The sequence below is a fragment of the Hyperolius riggenbachi genome, chromosome 5, assembly GCF_040937935.1.
Source record: "Hyperolius riggenbachi isolate aHypRig1 chromosome 5, aHypRig1.pri, whole genome shotgun sequence".
NCBI classification, from domain to species: domain Eukaryota; kingdom Metazoa; phylum Chordata; class Amphibia; order Anura; family Hyperoliidae; genus Hyperolius; species Hyperolius riggenbachi.
Genome location: NC_090650.1, coordinates 86273096 through 86293194, shown reverse-complemented (window position 1 = coordinate 86293194; position 20099 = coordinate 86273096). Strand labels below are relative to the sequence as shown.

The following is a 20099-nucleotide window of genomic DNA, read 5'->3' as shown; positions in this document are numbered from 1 at the left end:
CTGTATATACAGAATAAATGTAATACCTAAATACTAAAATCCGATTGAAGTGAGATCTCACAATGTGTGCGAGGTACATATTGTGAATATTGCAGAAGTGACTGGATGTGTGTGCTTTGATAAGGATTGTTTGCTGTGGGATACTGGCTGTTTTTATCAGCATTTATTTTATTGATTTTAAAATACGAATTTCAAATCATTAAAGCTACAGAGACCTGAGTGTGCAGGAGTTCATTTTTTTTCCCCTTTAACCTCCCTGGCGGTCTATTAAAACTGCCAGGGGGCAGCGCAGCACTTTACATTTTTTTTTTTGTTTTTGTTTTTAAATCATGTAGCTAGCCTAGCGCTAGCTACATGATAGCCGCTGTGCAGCGGCATCCCCTCACCCCTTCCAATCACCTCCGGCGATCAGAGCAAACAGGAAATCCCGTTCAGAATGGGATTTTCTGTTTGGCTTCCCCCCGTTGCCATGGCGACGATCGGGACGTCGTCATCTATGTCATGGCATCGGAGGGAGTCCCGATCCACCCCTCAGCCTGGCGGTGATTGGCCAGGCTGCGCAAGGGGGGGGGGGCGGCGCAGCGGCGATCGTGTAGTACACGTAGCTAGCAAAGTGCTAGCTGCGCGTAACAAAAAAAACAAAAAAATTGTGCAAGTTGGCCGACCAGGGCCTGAGAAATCCTCCGCGACGGCTTAGCCCGAGCTCAGCTTGGGCTTACCGCCAGGGAGGTTAAATACTAAAAAAAGTGTTGACAAAAATGTGAGCTGTGCATTTTTGCATTTTACAAGGCTTGTACATTGTGTTGCATTTTTCCTCTTTTTTTTAATGACCATTGCATTACCAGTAGAGGCTTTAAATACATCATATCACTACAGATAAACCCTAACCCTAACATTTTTGCTTAAACTGTAAATGTCAGGCATGAAATAAAAAAATCTATTATTTTTACCTGGTAGACAAGTAATAAGGATGCTAACCAGGCAATCCAAAAGTTAAAATCACTATTACTTTTCTTGTTGATAAATGATCATTCCCTGTTTACCTGACTTATTTGGGACACACAAAAAGAAAGATGCAGGGCATACTGGGTTGTCCTTTTTTTTGCTTCTCTACTTCCCTTTAGACTTAACTAATGCAGCCTAATTGGCTGAAGCCTCTTTTACTCCCGGTTTCCCCTCCCACACCTCTGTTCCTCTCTGATTGGCCAATATTTCTCATGCTCAGACAATGCACTTTCTATAGTGGAGGGCTGGCAATGCATACACAATCAGGCAAAGTAAGGGAGGAAAGGACATCAGGATGGGCTTCACAATAGCCACAGTTACAATGGTAATAGCTAAGAAGGATTTTCTTTTTTTACTGTAGAAAAATCTCTAAAATCAAACCGTGGACAGTGCAATACATCTGCTATGTAAGTAGAGCAAGTATTTACTTAGGTGTGGGGTTTTTTTTTTTTTTTCGGAGATCGTATGGCTGACGGCTCCTCTTTCAAAAAATAAAATAAACTAATGATCCTCATATATAGAGTTATGACATCATACAGGGAAAGACTGGGGGTGGAGATATATATATTACAAAAAAAAAAAAAAAAAAAAAGTGCATTTGTCTTGTTTAGCAAGCAGCTAAATGCCCCATAAATTAGAGTGACCAGACGTCCCGGATTGCCCGGGACACGTCCCGGATTCGGGGTCCACTGTCCCAGGCTTAATGAGGTCCCGGGAAACGTCCCGCTTTCAGCAGCGGGACGTCCCGGCCTCGGGACTCTGGCCACTCTCTCCTCAATGAACTGGCAGCGGCGTCTATAGACGCCGTGCCAGTTCATTGCCCGCAGCCCCGCTCCAGCCTCCTCTTCCGGTGTCTGTTTCCGACACCGGCAGGCGAGCAGGGCTACGGCAAGATGGCTGCCGAAGCCCTGTACTGGAGACCTATTTGTGTCACTAGTACAGGGCTTCGGGCGCCATCTTGCCGTAGCCCTGTCAGCGCGGGAGAGAAGAGCAGGAGGAGGAAGACGGTCCCGGGACGGAGCAGCGCGCCAGAGGCCGGACACTTCTGCCAGGTGAGTAAATGCTTTCTTTTCCAGGTGAAATGTTTGCCCGCATTGTTTCTTTTCTGGTGAAATGTTTGCCCGCATTGTTTCTTTTCCAGGTGAAATGTTTGCCCGCATTGTTTCTTTTCTGGTGAAATGTTTGCCCGCATTGTTTCTTTTCTGGTGAAATGTTTGCCCGCATTGTTTCTTTTCTGGTGAAATGTTATTGTTTGCCTGCATTGTTTCTTTTCTGGCGAAATGTTTGCCCGCAGTGCGTTTATTTTGTACTGACATGTTTGCCCGCATTGCATTTATTTTATACTGACATGTTGCCTATTGCGTTTATTTTCTGGTGTCCGGGGTAACTGTTACTGCATTTATTATTTAATGGTCATAGATGGCTATGTTTGCTGCTTTGTGGTTACGGTATACTATTAGCATCACACAGTTTCTGCACACCCATGATACAAAGTCTCGTTTGTCCACATCATGGCGTAAACACTGCTTTCTTATGCCTCGCTGTTACATCATTACGTTAGATCCGCCCATACAATGTCATGGCCACGCCCATTTTTTCGCCCCCCCCCCCCCCCCGTCCCAGGTTGGACCCACAAAAATATGGTCACTCTACATAAATGAAAATTCTGCTTCTGTTGATAAAAACTCACTATTTGCAGTCTAGCTCTACATAATGCAAGGATTAACGTCAAACCTTACACGATTACGTTGTCTTTATGTGGATACAAAATAGAGTCACAACATCCTGTTACTAGCAGAGTCTGGTAGATTGGGCGGGTCAGAGTTTCCTGTCATGCACTGATTTAGGCCAGGTGATTAAAATTCATAACAAAACCTCCTGATAGCCAATCACTCCTGCAGCAAAACGAGAGCTTCTGGATAGTGTCATGGCACAGTGCCTCCGTGGTACACAGTGTACTACTGCCAAAGCTGCAGGAAAAAGAGTACTCAGAACTTACTACAGTATATGTTTTGTAAAAACCTTATCTGGCTGCTGATTGAAATGGAAAGATCAATTTTAAACATTAAATTGCAGAGATTTGTGGCAATTGTTTAATGAAAGTAATTTAATTTTAAAGCACACATGAACCACCAAAAAAATAATGAAGATTTAGCCATACCTGGGGTTTCTTCATTCTAAGTAGCCCCTCGGGCCCTCTGAGCTGGATACAGCTTTGGACAAGGCTTAATCATCTGAGGAAGTTGCTTCAGACCAAGAAACACATGGTTTGTCCTTATTAATAAAACTAAACTTTAAACATTGTTCTCATTAAAAGGTAAGCTTATACCATAGTTGCCTTCCTTTTAAGCAGTTTTTATACTTTTATTGGGTGCCTCCAGTCGCTAGTTACCTCAGTATCTTTGTCCTCCCCTCTGCTGTGCTGCTGTGTCCCCTCTTTAAAAAAGGGAGTCATCAGCAGTTTTAAGCCTCCCCGCCCCCCCATCTACTTACCTGTGGCTTCCTCCAGCTCCTTCCTGGCGACCTGTCCCGCGATGCAGCTCCACTCGCAGCCCGGTGTCCCCGCCAGTACTGAGGGGTTGGCCTCGTACTGCGCGAGCGCCACTGTCAATCACGGCCACGTTATCAGCGGTGTACTGCGTTGGCGCAGAACTACTGCACCCGGAAGAAGCTGGAGGCGGCACAGAACTACTTCCCCCAGGAAGATGCTGGAGGCAGCTACGGGTAAGTAGATTGGGGGGGGGGGGGGGGTCTTAAAGCAGCTTTCATAGCAGATAAAGTAGGGTATTGTACCGTGTTAGCCATCAGTAAAAGCAAGACGTTTTAATTCAGGATGATACCATTTATTGGCCAACTAAAAAGAATAAGAGTAAGCGAGCTTTGCAGCCTTCGTCGGGCTTAAATCCTGTTTATGACAATCCAACCCCCAGGTCTGTGAGCATGGTGTACACAAGGATTCTTATCTCCGCTTACAACTTCCCACCCCATTTAGATGTTTTGTTTTACTTAAAGGGGTTCTGTGGGGGTGTCCTGGGGACCGTGTTAGCAATCAGTAAAAGCAAGAAGTTTTAATTCAGGATGATACCATTTATTGGCTAACTAAAAAGAATAAGAGTAAATATACACTGGCCCGATTTGCCGCCGTTTCGACAGCAGATTCGATCACTGGGATCGAATCTGCTGCCAATCGTTCGCGCTACACGCCGAATTTCGATCCATTTCGTCCGATCCCGTCAATCGCTCCGTGCGGAAAATTACCGTCGAACGCCCGCGGGTAGGGAGCTCGCCGCTAGCGGCGTTCGAGTGCCCGACGACCGACGCAATAGAGCGGCAATACATTACCTGCTCCGCCGGGCAGGAAGAAGTAAAGCATGCTGGACCTGGAGACCAGAGCGGAGAAGATAGCGGAGACCTGGGGACTGGAGTCTCGCCGGCGGAGCAGGTAATGTATGCGGGCGGGGGGGGAGCGGCGGCTGAAATCGGTTCACAATCTGTTTGCAGTAAAGGTAGCCATACGATCCCTCTCTGATGAGATTCGATCAGAGAGGGATCTATCTGTTGGTCGAATCTGATGGCAAATCGACCAGTGTATGGCTACCTTAAGCGAGCTTTGCAGCCTTCGTCGGGCTTAAATCCTGTTTATATGACAATCCAACTCCCAGGTCTGCGAGCATGGTGTACACAAGGATTCTCATCTCAGCTTACAACTTCCCACCCCATTTAGATGTTTTGTTTCACTTAAAGGGGTTCTGTGGGGGTGTCCTGGGGATAAAAACAGTCACTAACCTGGGGCTTCTATCAGCCCCCTGAAGCAGTAATGTCCCATGCCGTCCTCCGATCTGCCGTTCTCCGCCGCCGGCCCTGGTCAATTATTTGTCTGACGACAGACAAATAATGCGGGCTCCCGTAATTGGAAGCTTACTGCGCAGGCGCAGTACAAAGGTTTCTTGAACTGTGCCTGCTCAGTAAGCTTCTGATGACGCGGAAGAGAGCGACGCGCAGCCGCATTTGAAAGCATGCCGCGCTACACCGGAGGCAGCGGCGGAGAACGGCGGATCAGAGGAGGACGGCGTGGGACATTACTGCTTCAGGGGACTGATAGAAGCCCCAGGTAAGTGACTGTTTTTATCTCCAGGACACCCCCACAGAACTCCTTTAAGGCATCTTAATGACATGTATTTATGCTTGAAAAAAAAAATAAAAATCTATGTATCCCCTTTTGATGTTGCATGTATAAAGCTGTCTCTACCATCAGCCTGCAAGCAAACAGGATTGAAGCCCGAAAGCCAAAAGCTCACTTATTCTTATTCTTTTTAGTTAGCCAATAAATGGCAGGGCCGGATTACCAACCAGGCAACAAAAGCAGTCGCTTGGGGCCCCATTCAGAGTCAAAGGGGCCCCATCAGCCCATAAACCAGCCCTTGCCATCCTGTCAGCGGTGGCTGGATGGTATAATGGTTAAAGGGACTCTGAGCAGTGCAGTAACTATGGAAAGATTCATATCATTTTAAAGCTCTCTTTCTCCTCTTTCCAATGATATATAAACTGCCGCCCTATGCCTTTTAGTTTTTGCTATTTTCACGATCGAAATCGCGGCCACAGCAATTTCTATTGCGAAAACTAAAAGGCGTAGGGTGGCAGTTTATCTATCATTGGAAAGAGGAGAAAGAGCTTCAAAATGATATGCATCTTTCCATAGTTACATTGTATTACACAGGATGACTTTTCTCCAAAGTCGGCAGCTCGATTCAGCACAATGCAATGAAATATAAGGAACCCAGGGGGATATAATTACAAGCAACATGCTGGTAGGTGTGAGGATGTAATTAGTTGTGGGTATGCTTAAAGGCATATCCACAGGCACTGCTTGGAGTCCCTTTAAGGGTTCTGCCTCTGACACAGGAGACAAGGGTTCGAATCTCGGCTCTGCCTGTTCAGTAAGCCAGCACCTATTCAGTAGGAGACCTTAGGCAAGTGTCTCTAACACTGCTACTGCCTATAGGGCGCGTCCTAGTGGCTGCAGCTCTGGCGCTTTGAGTCCGCCAGGAGAAAAGCGCGATATAAAATGTTATTTGTCTTGTCTTGTCTAATGATGCCGTGCGCTGCTGATTGTCTTCAGAGCCAGGCTCTCCTCCTAGGTCCCCCTCCTGCTACTGTGCGCTCTGCCGCTGCCCACTCCTCCCTCCCTTCCCACAGAGAACCACAGCTGCAGCAAGAATGATAGCAGCAGATGGCAAACGCTCACTCACCTATCCATAATCCAAGCGATAGCGATCCCGTCATCTGAAACCCATCTGTCTTTTCTACCCTGCAGCCACTCGCTCTGAACTTCCTGATTCTCAGATCAGACAGGAAGTAGGAAGTAGTAATAGCAGTAGTAACAGAGCGGCAGCACTCTATAGGACACAGATGGGCTCCGGATGATGGGACCTCTATTGCTTGGATCGCAATAGGTGAATGTGAGTCATCTGGTGCTGTCATTCTCCCCCGCCGCAGCTGACTTCTCTGCTGGACTATCGTATTCACTGGGATGGAGGCTGCATGGTGGCTGTCTAGTTTGGGAGGAAATCGGTTGCTCGGTGGTGGGGTGGTTATGTAATTCTGTCTGGGGAAAGGCTTCCGGTTTGGCGTGTCCCGAGCTTTCTGCTATTGCCAGGCTGGAGATGCAGGGGGAAAATGCTGCTGCTGTGATATCTGGCGCCCTCTTCACAGGGGTGCCCCAGCCCCTGAGTGCAAATGTCCCAGTCATTCATCTCTCACTCTGCATTTTGCTGCTGCTATTCCCTGCATTGTGCACCCACAGAGGAAAGCGGGCTGTTGCCCATAGCAACCAGTAGCTCGGCTGCCCCCGTGTGTGCGGCATATTGCTGTGCAGCTGCATCTTCTGATTCTATTACGACATGGCGGGGGGGCCCAAATTAGCTACTTTGCTTAGGGCCCCATTTAGCCTTAATCCGGCTCTGATAAATGGTATCATCCTGATTTCAAACTTCTTGCTAGAGCAGATAAACTGTACTTTGGAAACTTGTAATTTATAAATGGACAATAGTTGTGCACAAAAGCAAATATGATAACTGTATGAGTAATAAAAAGATAGGAGATCAGGTTTTTATTGAATAATAATAATGTCAGAATTTACCTCTGCTTTAGAGGAGCCACACCAGCATGCATGACAGAGGGGAGGACAAGGATATTGAGCCACCACTTGGATTATGAGGGGCTGGTGGAAGCCCCAGGTATAGCTAAAACTAGTTTTGTTTGAGTTCAAATGTGCTTTAGGTACATCAGTCATCCAGTGTCTGGTATAATCTAACAAGGAACTCCAGTGAAAATAAGGGTAATAAAAAAAAGTGCTTAATTTTTTTACAATCATTTATAAATGATTTAGTCAGTGTTTGCCCATTGTAACAATCTTTCCTCTCCCTGATTTACATTCTGAAATGTATAACATGGTGACATCTTTACTGCTGGCAGGTGATGTCTGTGGAAGGAGATGCTGCATTCATGGCAGTTGGAAACAGCTGTTATTTCCCACAATGCAACAAGGCTCCCACAGTGTGATGTCAGAACCATCACACTGTGGGAGGGGTTATCACCACAATATCAGCTATACGGAGCCCCCTGATGGTCCATTTGTGATAAGATAAAGCTTTCGCATGGGAAAGGGGGCAGCAACTACTGATTGGGATGAAGTTAAATTGTTAGTTACGGTTTCTCTTCAACCCATCAGTTCACTGTAAAATCATGGATATGCTGTGTATTCATGAACAATCCTGCAGCCCACTACCAGTGTCATTTCTCCATATCAGGTTATTCATGCCCAGGGAGAGTACCCAGCTAGGCCCATGCCACAGAAGTGATAAGATGCCAAAGATAAATGGATATTGGGGAAAAAAAAAATTACAGTGGAACCTTAGTAATTTGTTCTGGAAACACGCTTGTAATCCAAAGCACTCTTATGCCTGGTACACACCATGCAATTTTTCATCAGATAGATGGGTCGACAGATAATTCGATTTTCTGATCACTTCTATGCAAATTGATCAGAAAAATAATTGGAAATCAGATCAGACCTGACGGAAATTAGCCATTCGACCCATTTATCTGATAGGAAATTGCATGTTGTGCACCAGGCTTAAAGAGACACTGAAGCGAAAAAAATATATATGATATAATGAATTGGTTGTGTACTATGAATAATTACTAGAAGATTAGCAGCAAAGAAAATATTCTCATACTTTTATTTTCAGGTATATAGTGTTTTTTCTAACATTGCATTACTCTATAATATGTGCAGATTACACAACACTCTGCATTCAAAATGAGTCTTTCAGAGCAGTCTGTGAAGTAATGAACTCTCCTCTAGCAGAGGAAAAGTAAACAGTTCAATTACAGTTGAGATAATAAAAGTCAGATAACAGCCCTCTCCAGGAGTAAAGCAGGCCATACACTGGCTCGATTCCCGGCCATTTCGACAGCAGATTCGATCCTGGGATCGTATCTGCTGCCAATCGTTCGCGGTAAACGCAGCCGCCGATCCGATTTCCTCCCGAAATCGGATCGGTCCGTCGATCGCGCCGTGCGGGAAATTACCCTCGATCGCCCGCGGGTAAAGTGCGCGTCGCTAGCGGCGGCCGATCCGATCAAGTATACATTACCTGACGCTGGCTCCCGGGCGTCTTCTCCGCATTGCACGGCTCTGTTCCGCCTCCATCCATCCCGGCGCTTCCTGTATCACTGAAGTGACCAGGAAGTTCAAATAGAGGGCGCTCTATTTGAACTTCCTGGTCACGGAGTAACACAGGAAGTGCCGTAATGGAGCCGGAACAGAGCCGTGCAATGCGGAGAAGATGCCCGGGAGCCAGCGTCAGGTAATGTATACGGGGGGGGGGGGGACGACAGGCGGCAGGAGCAGCTCAGCAGATGGTGAATCGGTTTCAGGCTGAAATCGATTCACAATCTGTTTGCAGTAAAGGCAGCCATACGATCCCTCTCTGATCAGATTCGATCACATAGGGATCTGTCAGCTGGTCGATCTAATGGCACATCGACCAGTGTATGGCCACCTTTAGTTAGTCGGAGAGCTTAATGGCTTGTTTGCATAGAGATAACAACTGGAGTTTCTGAACTCTTCCTGTACTGGAAACAATTACACTGATGTATCTGATCTTAATGTTTTTTTTTTCTTAGCTGTGCTACACATACAAATCATCATAATTTTTTTTTTTCGCTTCAGTGTCTCTTTAATATCAAAGATTTCCCCATAAGGATTAATTTAACTCAAAGTGATTCGTTCCACAACAATCCTAAAACAGTTATAGAAAAATATTTAATGCAAAGTACTGTTCTGTATAACATAAAAATGTAAACAGACTTTCACTATAACAAACAGAATAATTGCTGCCTGGTGGCTCTCAACAACCTTTCATTGTGTGTGGCTTTAAAGCGGATCCGAGATGAAAAAACTAACTAGAACAAGTAACTTGTCTATATATCTTATCTAACTTTTAGATAGTTTACACAGCAAATCTAGCTGCAAACACCTTTAATAGAATATGATCTTTTCTTCCTGTGAGACAATGACAGCAGCCATGTTGTTTGTAAACATTACACAGAGGCAGGCTTATCTGCATCTTGAGAAAAAAAAAAAAAAAAAAAAAAACCTAATCCCCCCCTCTTACTCTCCCTCTGAAATCTCTGGCTAGTAATACCTCCCCCTCCTCCTGCCCAGACTGAGCTCCCATGAGCCTTTGCTACTGTCTGAAAATGCATTGGCTCTCTGAAAACCTGTGGCCGTGGCTTGTTTAGTTTATAGGGAATTAGAGTATTAAAGAGACAGTGAAGCGAAAAAAAAAAAATATGATATAGTGAATTGGTTGTGTACTATGAATAATTACTAGAAGATTAGCAGCAAAGAAAATATTCTCATACTTTTATTTTTAGGTATATAGTGTTTTTTCTAACATTGCATCATTCTATAATATGTGCAGATTACACAACACTCAGCATTCAAAATGAGTCTTTCAGAGCAGTCTGTGAAGTAATGACCTCTCATCTAGCAGAGGAAAAGTAAATAGTCCAGGAACAGTTGGAGATAATAAAAGTCAGATAACAGCCCTCTCCACGACTAAAAGTGGCCATACACTGGCCCGATTCTCGGCCGTTTCGACAGCAGATTCGATCCTGGGATCGAATCTGCTGCCAATCGTTCGCGCTAAACGCACCCGCCGATCCGATTTCCTCCCGAAATCGGATCGGTCCGTCGATCGCGCCGTGCGGGAAATTACCCTCGATCGCCCACGGGTAGGGTGCGTGTCGCTAGCGGCGGCCGATCCGGTATACATTACCTGACGCTGGCTCCTGGGCGTCTTCTCCGCGCTGCACCGCTCTGTTCCGGCTCCATCCCGGCGCTTCCTGTGTCACTGCAGTGACCAGGAAGTTCAAATAGAGGGCGCTCTATTTGAACTTCCTGGTCACGGAGTGACACAGGAAGCGCCGGGATGGAGCAAGAACAGAGCGGTGCGGTGCAGCGTGGAGAAGACGCCCGGGAGCCAGCTTCAGGTAATGTATACGGGGGGGGGGGGGGGCACAGGCGGCAGGAGCAGCTCAACAGATTGTGAATCGATTTCAGCCTGAAATCGATTCACAATCTGTTTGCAGTAAAGGCAGCCATACGATCCCTCTCTGATCAGATTCGATCAGATAGGGATCTGTCAGCTGGTCGATCTAATGGCAAATTGACCAGTGTATGGCTACCTTAACTTAGTCAGAGAGCTTAATGGCTTGTTTGCATAGAGATAACAACTGGAGTTTCTCAACTCTTCCTGTACTGGAAACAATTACACTGATGTGTCTGATCTTAATGTTTTATTTCTTAGCTGTGCTACACATACAAATCATATCATTTTTTTTTTTCGCTTCAGTGTCTCTTTAAAACAAAAAAGTATTTGGCTTGAGGAATGCCCTATAAACAATAGGAAAGGAACACAATTATGCAATGAGTAAAAGTTGATCTCAGATCCACTTTAACAAGAAACTTATCTTATACCAATTGCTGTTGATTACTTTTGAGGATTTCCTAGAAATGTGTCTTTGTACAGTCCCTACACTCAGATTAAGTACAATCCTGCAGTCTCAAAGGGAGAAGGACCATCAGCTCAGTTGAGATGACGTGACGCACGTATATGTTTTTTGCTTGTTTATCAAGACATTGCTTGTATATCAAGTCAAAATTTCACAAACATTTTTGCTTGTAATGCAAAACACTCTCAAACCAAATTACTCTCAATCCAGGGTTTAACTTGTATGTTATTTTCAGTACATTTACTCTTAAAGATATGCATGTGGTATTACTAGGCTAAAGATGCCGAAAGTAAAAAAAAAAAAAAAAAAAAAAAAAAAAAAAATTTCAATTCTTTTCACATTGTATTCATTCTGCAAATGCCAAGGTGAGAGCTAAGCTGCACGGAGCAGTAAAGGTCTTCAGTAATCTGAATGTGGGGATTTCCAATCAACCCAAGACAAATCTTCCTTTAAGGTGAATATCACACGTGTAGAATACAGCACAGCAAAAACTGTTTTGTTTTTTTAATACGCCTTTGGATTTTCCCTGCCTATGTGATATACACCTAACTGAGGTGCGCCTCCTGCTCATCCCTTCCTAGCAGAGGCGTAGAAATAGCCATAACAACAGCTAAGGGACCCTGGAGAAGAGGGGGCCCAGGTGGTACTTAATGTGTTCACTATTAACTTTGCTTTGTTGCAGTGCCCCTGGACTATACAGTGTGCTTTGCATGAGAATGTAAATTGCTCCATCAATTCATATTCACAGATTCAGACCCCTTGGTGTGTTGCATTACCCTGTTTTGCCACAAGGTGAAGCTACGCCAATGAAAGTCTATGGGGCATTTCATACCTGGCGTGGTGAGATGCGTTCATCTGGAAGTGCCAGATTTACCGCAACAGCGTGCTGTCGAGTAACATGCGCAGTGACTGGAAGCTATGCAAGTCTATGACGACACAGCTGTTTTTCAATTTTCGGCTTTCACATTGCACCGCGCATGCGATGAAGTATTTTTTCAATACACTTACTTGTACGGTAATTTAAATTTCGGCCACAGGAAGTGAGCGCTAGAGATCCTCACTTCCTGCTTGGCCTGCAGCCAGAAGGGAGATTACGTGCATTACCATGGTAATCCCCGAAGGCCATCTTTAGCATTGCAGTGCACTCATTGCACAGTAGAGCAGCTGCAAAGCTGGTTTCCAGTGTGAAACTGGCCTCATAGGGTAGGGACAGGTAGCATTGCTCAAGAGTGCCTAGATAGGATGGTTCCATTATGCCTAACACTACGCCACTGCTTCCTAGTTCGATTTACTGTATGACTGGAATGCCACTATTTGCAATATTTTCTTATGTTTATTAGCGACCACAGTCTTTCCAGTAGTCATACCTGTGGCAGGCGAAGGAACTGATCATATACATCTCATCTAGCAGCATATGCAGGCAGACAGCTCAGTCAATCTGAAATAAAACAGTATTTTCGACAGCAGAATCTCACTATAGTACTCTGGTTATAGTAAACTCAGTCCCCAGGTCCCAACCATGGGCCTGTATGAATATACAATGTATGATCAATACTGTAGTAAACATCTGATATAGTAAACTACTCAGCCAGGGCCCTTGACGTTTACTATAAGGGCTCGTTTCCACTGTTGCGGTGCAGAATCGCCTGGATTCCACCGGACTAAATTGCATGCGGATGCGTTTCCGCATGCTGTTTTTCCCCGCAATTTCGCATGGCTAAGAAGCAGGCAAATTTAACCATGTCACTGCCTGTGTAAATTTCCATACCATTACATGCGAAATCGCGGGGAAAACCGCATGACAAAGCCGCATGCGATTTCCCCATTAAAAGCATTGAATGCGATTCGCCCGCATTCCAGCCGCACGCGAAATCTAACAGCTCTGCCATGCAGATTTCCACCGCACACCAAAACGCACGACGCACAAGTGGAAACAATCCCATCCACTTGTATTGCCTATGCGAATCCGCATGCGGTGCCCACATGCAGATTCGCTGTAGTGGAAACGAGCCTTAAAGAGATTCTACTGTATTACATTCTATTTTCCGTGTCCACTACTGTAACCATGAAGGCCTTGTCTATTTATTGCTGTTTATTTTTAAACTATTTGTAACAGTTCTAAATATAGCATCTAGCAGTTTAGTAAGCAGAATGTCCAAATAAAACCAGGCTCCAGCAGCTGAAAATATTGCTGTAAAAATGGAATTCCATGAACTGAAGCAGCCCAGCCGTAGCTGTAAATTGTACTTGAACTCATTAGTAAATCTAAAGTGGAAAAATAAAATCGGATACTGTGAGCACCCAATGGCACAGGTGAGAGGTCTGAAACCTCTTCCACTATGAGGCCATATTCACACCTAAAATCGAAAACTCAAGCATTTTGCTTTTTTGTGCGCTTTTCCCCCCTCCCGGCATTCCACTGTACTCTGCGTTTCTCGTAAAAAAGTGCTTTTCTAAGTGCTTTTCCAGAGCAGTTTTGTCATTCACTCCGTGACAAGTCAGGAACTGAACGCTTTGACCCGGAAAATAATAAATACAATGTATTTATTCTTAAAAACGCTCACGGAATCGCTGCACAAAGCGATTTTGTGAGCGCTTTGCGTTTTTTCTACACCATCCATTAAGCCCAAAACACCCCCTCCCCCCCCAAAGAAGGTACAGGCAACGCTTTGCCGACCGCAAAGCGGGTGCAACGTGCTGATATGAACCTTCTCACAGAGAAGCGTTTTATGGGCAAGTTTGAAAAATCGCCTGCGCTTGAAAAAAGGGCAAAAACGCCCTTAGTGTGAATGAGCCCTTACTCTGCAACTGGAAGAGAAAGAAAATCAGCAATGTAGGGGGGGGGGGCACTATAGTCAATAGAGCTGGGGGGCGCTATTACAGGGGTGATCAGAGCCGCCGGCAATTGTCACAGGGCAATATAAAGAAACATAATGCAGGGCAAAATATAGGACTGAAACCAGGCCCACTTCCTGCCCACACCTATGCTATAAGCTACCCACTCCCTGATAGCAGTCGGAAAGGCAAATCTGCAGACGTTTCTGCTACAGGAGATAACTGGATAGATTAAAAAAGTGACTTGACACATCAAGTTATTTACATACAGTCCAAGGCTTGGACTGTATGTAAATAACAATGTTTCAAGGCCTTATTTTACATACAGTCGAAAGCTGTGTGCCGCAATTCCTAGGAGTTTTTGAAATTGGTCTCTGTAAATAAAGTTTTATATGCTCACCGCGTGTCCCAGTGTCCACCTTCTGCCCATAGTCCCGCCCCCTAGCAGAAGGGGTCATGGGTGCTTCTCTAACTCCAATCGGAAAAGCACCTTTGACCTCTTCTGCTAGGGGGCGAAGCTAGAGACAGAATCCAGACAGCGGGAACACCAGGTGAGTATATTAAACTTTATTTGCAGAGAAACATTTGCCCCAAAATCACTGCAAAATTGCTTTGAAAAGGGATTCAAAAGAGATTTTGCAGTGCTCCTATTTGCATTGGAGTGCAAACGTGCCCAAAATGCTGCATGTCCTAGTCAAGTGCGTTCATCACCACTTTCATTGGCAAAGTGATTTTGGAATCGCCGGCGATCTAAAAATGTGGCCAAAAGCGGTGTAGCGGCTTTCAGCCCTAATAGGCTAACACTGTACCTATACAGGTCTAGGAAAAACCATTATGTCTGGAAACGAGTGCTCAGTCAAAATACAAGCATTCCGACTGCATTTGTTGATGGCAGGAATGTGCTGTATAATTTTAGAAACAGATAATGACCAGTCACATCCTTTGTACTCTCCAAATAATGAGTCGCAATCATTGTCACCATGTGTTGCTGAACTACTACTGTAAAATGTATCATAACTGGTGTATCAGTCTGTGGTCCTAGACAGCTTGTGTACAAATATATGCAGCTTAGGGCTCGTTTCCACTATTGCGGTGCGGAATCGCCTGGATTCCACCGCTGATTAAAATCGCATGCGGATGCGATTCCCCGTGCGTTTTTTGCCGCGAATTCGCATAGGTGAGGGTATATGCGATTTCAACCATGTCACTGCCTGTGTGAATTTACGTTGGTACCTATGCATATTCGCGGCAAAAAAACCGCATGGGAAAAACATGCGATTTCCCTATTATATACATTGCATGCGATTCGCATGCATTCCACTCGCAGGCAAATTCTGCGGCTCTTTTGTGCGTTTTTTCACCGCTGGGGAAAGAAAAAAAAAAAAAAAAAAAAAAAAAAAAAAAACGCACCTCAACAACGCTACAGTGGAAACAGGCCCATCCACTTGCATTACATGTGCGAATCCGCCTGCGTTGGACGCATGCGGATTCCCGATAGTGGAAATGAGCCCTTAAACATGGACCAGTCAAATGCCATCTTGGCATTTTCAAGCTGCATAAATGTGGTAACAAAATTTGCATCAACTCAGAATCATTTGCATATCACTGACCATCTCTAGTACCCACATACTATGCAAATTCTATGGGTAAATTTTCAATATTTTATTCACCAGTTCCCTAATCAAAACTGAATGCTTGATGCAGGATAAGCCTATGGGTAGATCGACTGCGCGTTGCACATCCCCATATCCCTCCCTCACCCCCCAAATCGATAAATGATTTTGCATAGTGTATGGGTACACGAAGTCCTCAGAGTTGCCGCACAGAACATCAAACTCCGGCAGTATCAAAGCCATCAGCATTAATGTCAAAGATAGATGAGAGTAAAGCCTAGTACACACTTTCAATTATGATTAGCCAATCATAGACCAATTTTACCACCTCCAGGTAATAGGAGGGTCAACAGATTTTGAAAACTATGAACAGATTTTGTAGGTAAACTCTCACACGACATGGAGGTGGTAAAATTAGTCAGTGATTGGCCAATCAAAATTGAAAGTGTGTACCAGACTTTAGCATCCCATATAGAGCCAGGTGTAATTTCACAAAGTGAACAAGCTGTTATCCTCAGCAACCAGAATAAAGTACATTAACCACTTAACGACCAGCTAACGCCGATAGGCGGCTGGTCGTTTGTGGTTTTACATGGAAATGTTCCATGGCAGTTCACGGAGGGTGTCTCCGTGAACAGCCTGCGAGCCTCCGATCTTGGCTCGCAGGCTAATTGTAAACACGCAGGGAAGAAAACCCGGCTGTTTACATCAATAGGGCGCTGTAGCGCCGTAAAGGAGATCGGCGATCCCCGGCCTCTGATTGGCCGGGGATCGCCTGCCTTATTCCTGATCTGTGCTGTAGGCTGGAGAGCCCACACAGCACAAATCCTGCAAAGCACCCCTGGTCCTTAAGTGGTTAAAGCAGTGTTCCCCAGCCCTGTCCTCAAGGCCCACCAACAGTGCATGTTTTGTGGAAATCCAAAAAGGTAGTTAATCAGCTCTACTGAGGAACTAATTACCTCACCTGTGCATGTTGGTGTTTTTCTGCAAAACATACACTGTTGGTGGGCCTTGAGGACAGGGTTGGGGAACTCTGCATTAAAAGGCAACTAGCGTGAAAAAAAAATTAAAATTTTAAATACATGTAAACACATACAAATAAGAAGGCGTTTCTACCAGAGTAAAATGAGCCATAAATTACTTTTCTCCTATGTTGCTGTCACCTACAGTAGGTAGTAGAAATCTGACAAAACTGAGTAGTCCTCTTTGTGGGGGAATTTACGCATGTCCTTTATTCTTTACGTGGGCTGGTGCACACCTAGCGGCTTTTTCAGCGTTTCTGCAGCCGCTTGCGGCTGCGGATCCGCTTGGTCAATGTATCTCAATGGGGTGGTGCACACCAGAGCGGGAGGCGTTTTGCAGAAACGAAAAATGCCAGGGTGAGGCATTTTTTGTATTGCGGATGCGTTTCTGCCTCAATGTTAAGTATAGGAAAAACGCAAACCGCTCTGAAAAACGCCTGTTCAGAGCGGTTTTGCAGTCGTTTTTGTTACAGAAGCTGTTCAGTAGCAGCTTTACTGTAACAATATATGAAATGTACTATACTGAAATCCGCTGCAGCAATCTGCAAAACGCCATAGAAAAATAAAAAGCGTTTCAAAATCTGCTAGCATTTTGCGGATCTGCTAGCGGTTTTTGGTGTGCACCAGGCCTAAAAGAACACTCCTTGAAAAAGATTTATACAAAGATGCTGGCCAGCCTCCCTACACACTTTTTTGGGCAGTTAGACGAGACAACTCCCATTTACTATGAAGGTTTGAAAAGAACAAAAACCCTAAGAACCCCCTATGAGGAAATGGGCTAGTCCAAAACCTATCAGATCTGTCAGGTTTCTACTACCTACTGTAAGTGACAGCAAGCAACATAAGAGAAAAGTCATTTATAGCTCCTTTTACTCTGGGAGAAATTTACTTCTTATTAGTATGGTGTTTATATGCATTTTAAAATGTTCACGATAGTCCTCGCAATAAGTTTGTCTACACAGATGAAAAAAAAAATGGTTATTGCTACTGTCGATAAGGCTACGTTCACAGTGGTGCATTGCAGTGTGGCATAATGGCTGCTTTGCAACACTGCAATGCACCACCTATAGCGACGTTCCCAGTGTGGCGAGTGCACTGTGGAATTACAGCATGTGGCATGGTAATGCACTGCGTTACCACAAAACGTGCACGTTAGCATTGAGAGTAAAGCATACTTTTCATTGAGAGTATGATTCACTGTATCCGAAGCAACGCGGGTAACATTTGGTGCCGCTATCCCGATCCGTGTCATTCTTGCTGCTACAGGGTACACAATGCAATGGGTGCTCTCTCTCACTATACACTCTCGTAGCAGGCGGCTGAACCACCAGACAAGCGAGCAGTTCAGCCGCCTGCGGAATAGAGGCTTTATTCTTTAAAGTAAACCTGTAATTTAAAAAAAAAAAATAAAAAAAAAAAAAGCAAGTCGCATGCTTACGTCAGGCAGAAGCCTCTGGATCCTCCTCAAAACCACCAAACCAGCGCTGGGGCCCTCTGGAAGTTCCTCTCTGCACTCCTGTCCTTGAAAAAGCCAAGCCCCAGCAGCTCCGTGCTACTGCAAAGGGGTGAGGCGTTCTGCGGCCGGTGTTCCGACGTGATAACCTACACGTCGAATTTGCCTACATCCACTGTCAAACGTATACCAGGAGGATTAGGGTTAGGGTTGGGGGAGGGGAAGGGATAGTAAAAGTCTATGGGATGTAGGTTAGTTCGACGTGGAGCACCGGACTGGTTCACAGACGGGAGCACGGCTGCACGCACTTTTCAATAAAGCTCTTGTCGAGGAGGTTCAGGGGTCCCAGTACTGCATCGGTGGTAGCGGGGGGGGGGGGGGGGATGTGTTTGAGAATGAGAGAAGTCTCTGGATTATCCAGAGGCTTCCTTCTACTGCGGTAAGTATTTAAAAGGGGCACTTTTTTCCCTACAGGTACGCTTTAAAAAAAATAAAAAATAAAAAAACTTGAGCAAATGTTTACTAGAATCCAGAAAGAAATCCGGTTACATGTAGAGCATGTAAATGGCCCCAGTCTGAGTGCTCTATAAACCGGCCCCATACACTGATTTAAAGGTTTCCTTTCAACTGTGTGAAGCATTGCTCAACACACAGAGAACAGGAAATTATGTAACTGAAGGTTTGAAAGATCTAAATATACACAAGTAATGTTACAGCTTAAGCACAGCTCCATCTAGAAGGCCTGCTAATTGCTTCAACTCTATATTCTTCAAATAAATACTAAGTCATCCCAAAACATTACAAGCGATCCTGCAGAACAAAACATGGTTAGGCTCAGTTCACACTTGAACCGGATCTCCAATGGCCACCGTAGAAGACTGAATGTCATTCATGGGGAGCAGTTAAACGATATACCACAGTTACAATACCAATACCCAGCTCCAAAATCATATAGTTGCAGAGATACCAATGCCAAATACAATGTGCTGCGCAAAATTAAATAAAAGGGGGAGGGGAGGTTGGGGTGAGCAGGCATTTTTAATGGACTTCCCTCATGCCCACCGCTCCCCCATGCTCATCCGTCCCGGATCAGTGAATAATGGCGCACAGCGCCTATGCATAAAAATAGCGCCGCATTAAAAAGATACGCTTAACGCTATTTATCGTTAGTACTGCATAATAATGGCGCACAGGGAAAAAAGAAGAGAAACGGCACACAGTAACGTTATTTATCAATAGTGCCGTTCATATGCCAAACAGCAGACGTTATTGTGCACAGTAACGTTATTTATCAATAGCGCCCTACATAAGCCAAACTGCAGAAGTTATTTAACTGCAAATCAGTGAATGGATTTAATGTAACACTGTTAAGGTTAGAGTTAGGCACCACTGGGGGGGGGTCTTAGGGTTAGGCACCACCAGGAAGGTGGTTAGGGTTAGGCACCACCAGGGGGGTGGTTAGGGTTAGGCACCACCAGGGGGGTGGTTAGGGTTAGGGATTGGTACAGAGAGGGTTCTGTGTGTTAACGCTAAACAATAATAAGATTTTAATGTTAAATAGCGATAAGCGTCAAACGGATTAGCGGCAACACCGTGCGCCAATATTCGCAGGCGCCATTTTCAGATGGACCCCATCCCTCAGCCTCCGGCACAGCTAATCGACCTCCGACCTTACTTCCTGGTCGAGGTGGTCGTGGCTAACTGCTGGCGCTGCCTGGCGACACGCGCCCTTGTTTGTGCGCTCGAGAATGCTCTGCACAGGCACACTATGTAGTTACAAGGACGCGGGTCTCCTGCGCAGTCAGCAATGACCAGGAAGTTCGGGGGGTCTGTCAGCTCCCTCGACGTCTTTCCAGTCCCCTCCATTATGCCACTCTCAGCCCCAGTAAAGTCAGCAACTCAGTGGGAGCTGTCAGATTACAGGGGGCTGGAGGAAGCCCCAGGTAAGGAAAAAGTCATGACAAGTTCTATTTCCATAACTATACACCTCTGCTAGTATTCTCACACTAGAGACCTTCTGCAGAGCAGCTAAATGCAGGAACAGCATTCATTTCACTTATTATAGTGCTCCTGCATACCACAGCGTCA

General features: G+C 45.2%; 1 protein-coding gene across 2 annotated transcripts in view; it reads right to left on the bottom strand.

The window, feature by feature from the left end:
* The window catches only part of PLCD1 (phospholipase C delta 1), a 224080-nt gene that overhangs the window by 178100 nt on the left and 25881 nt on the right, over positions 1-20099 (bottom strand). The window lies entirely within an intron of this gene.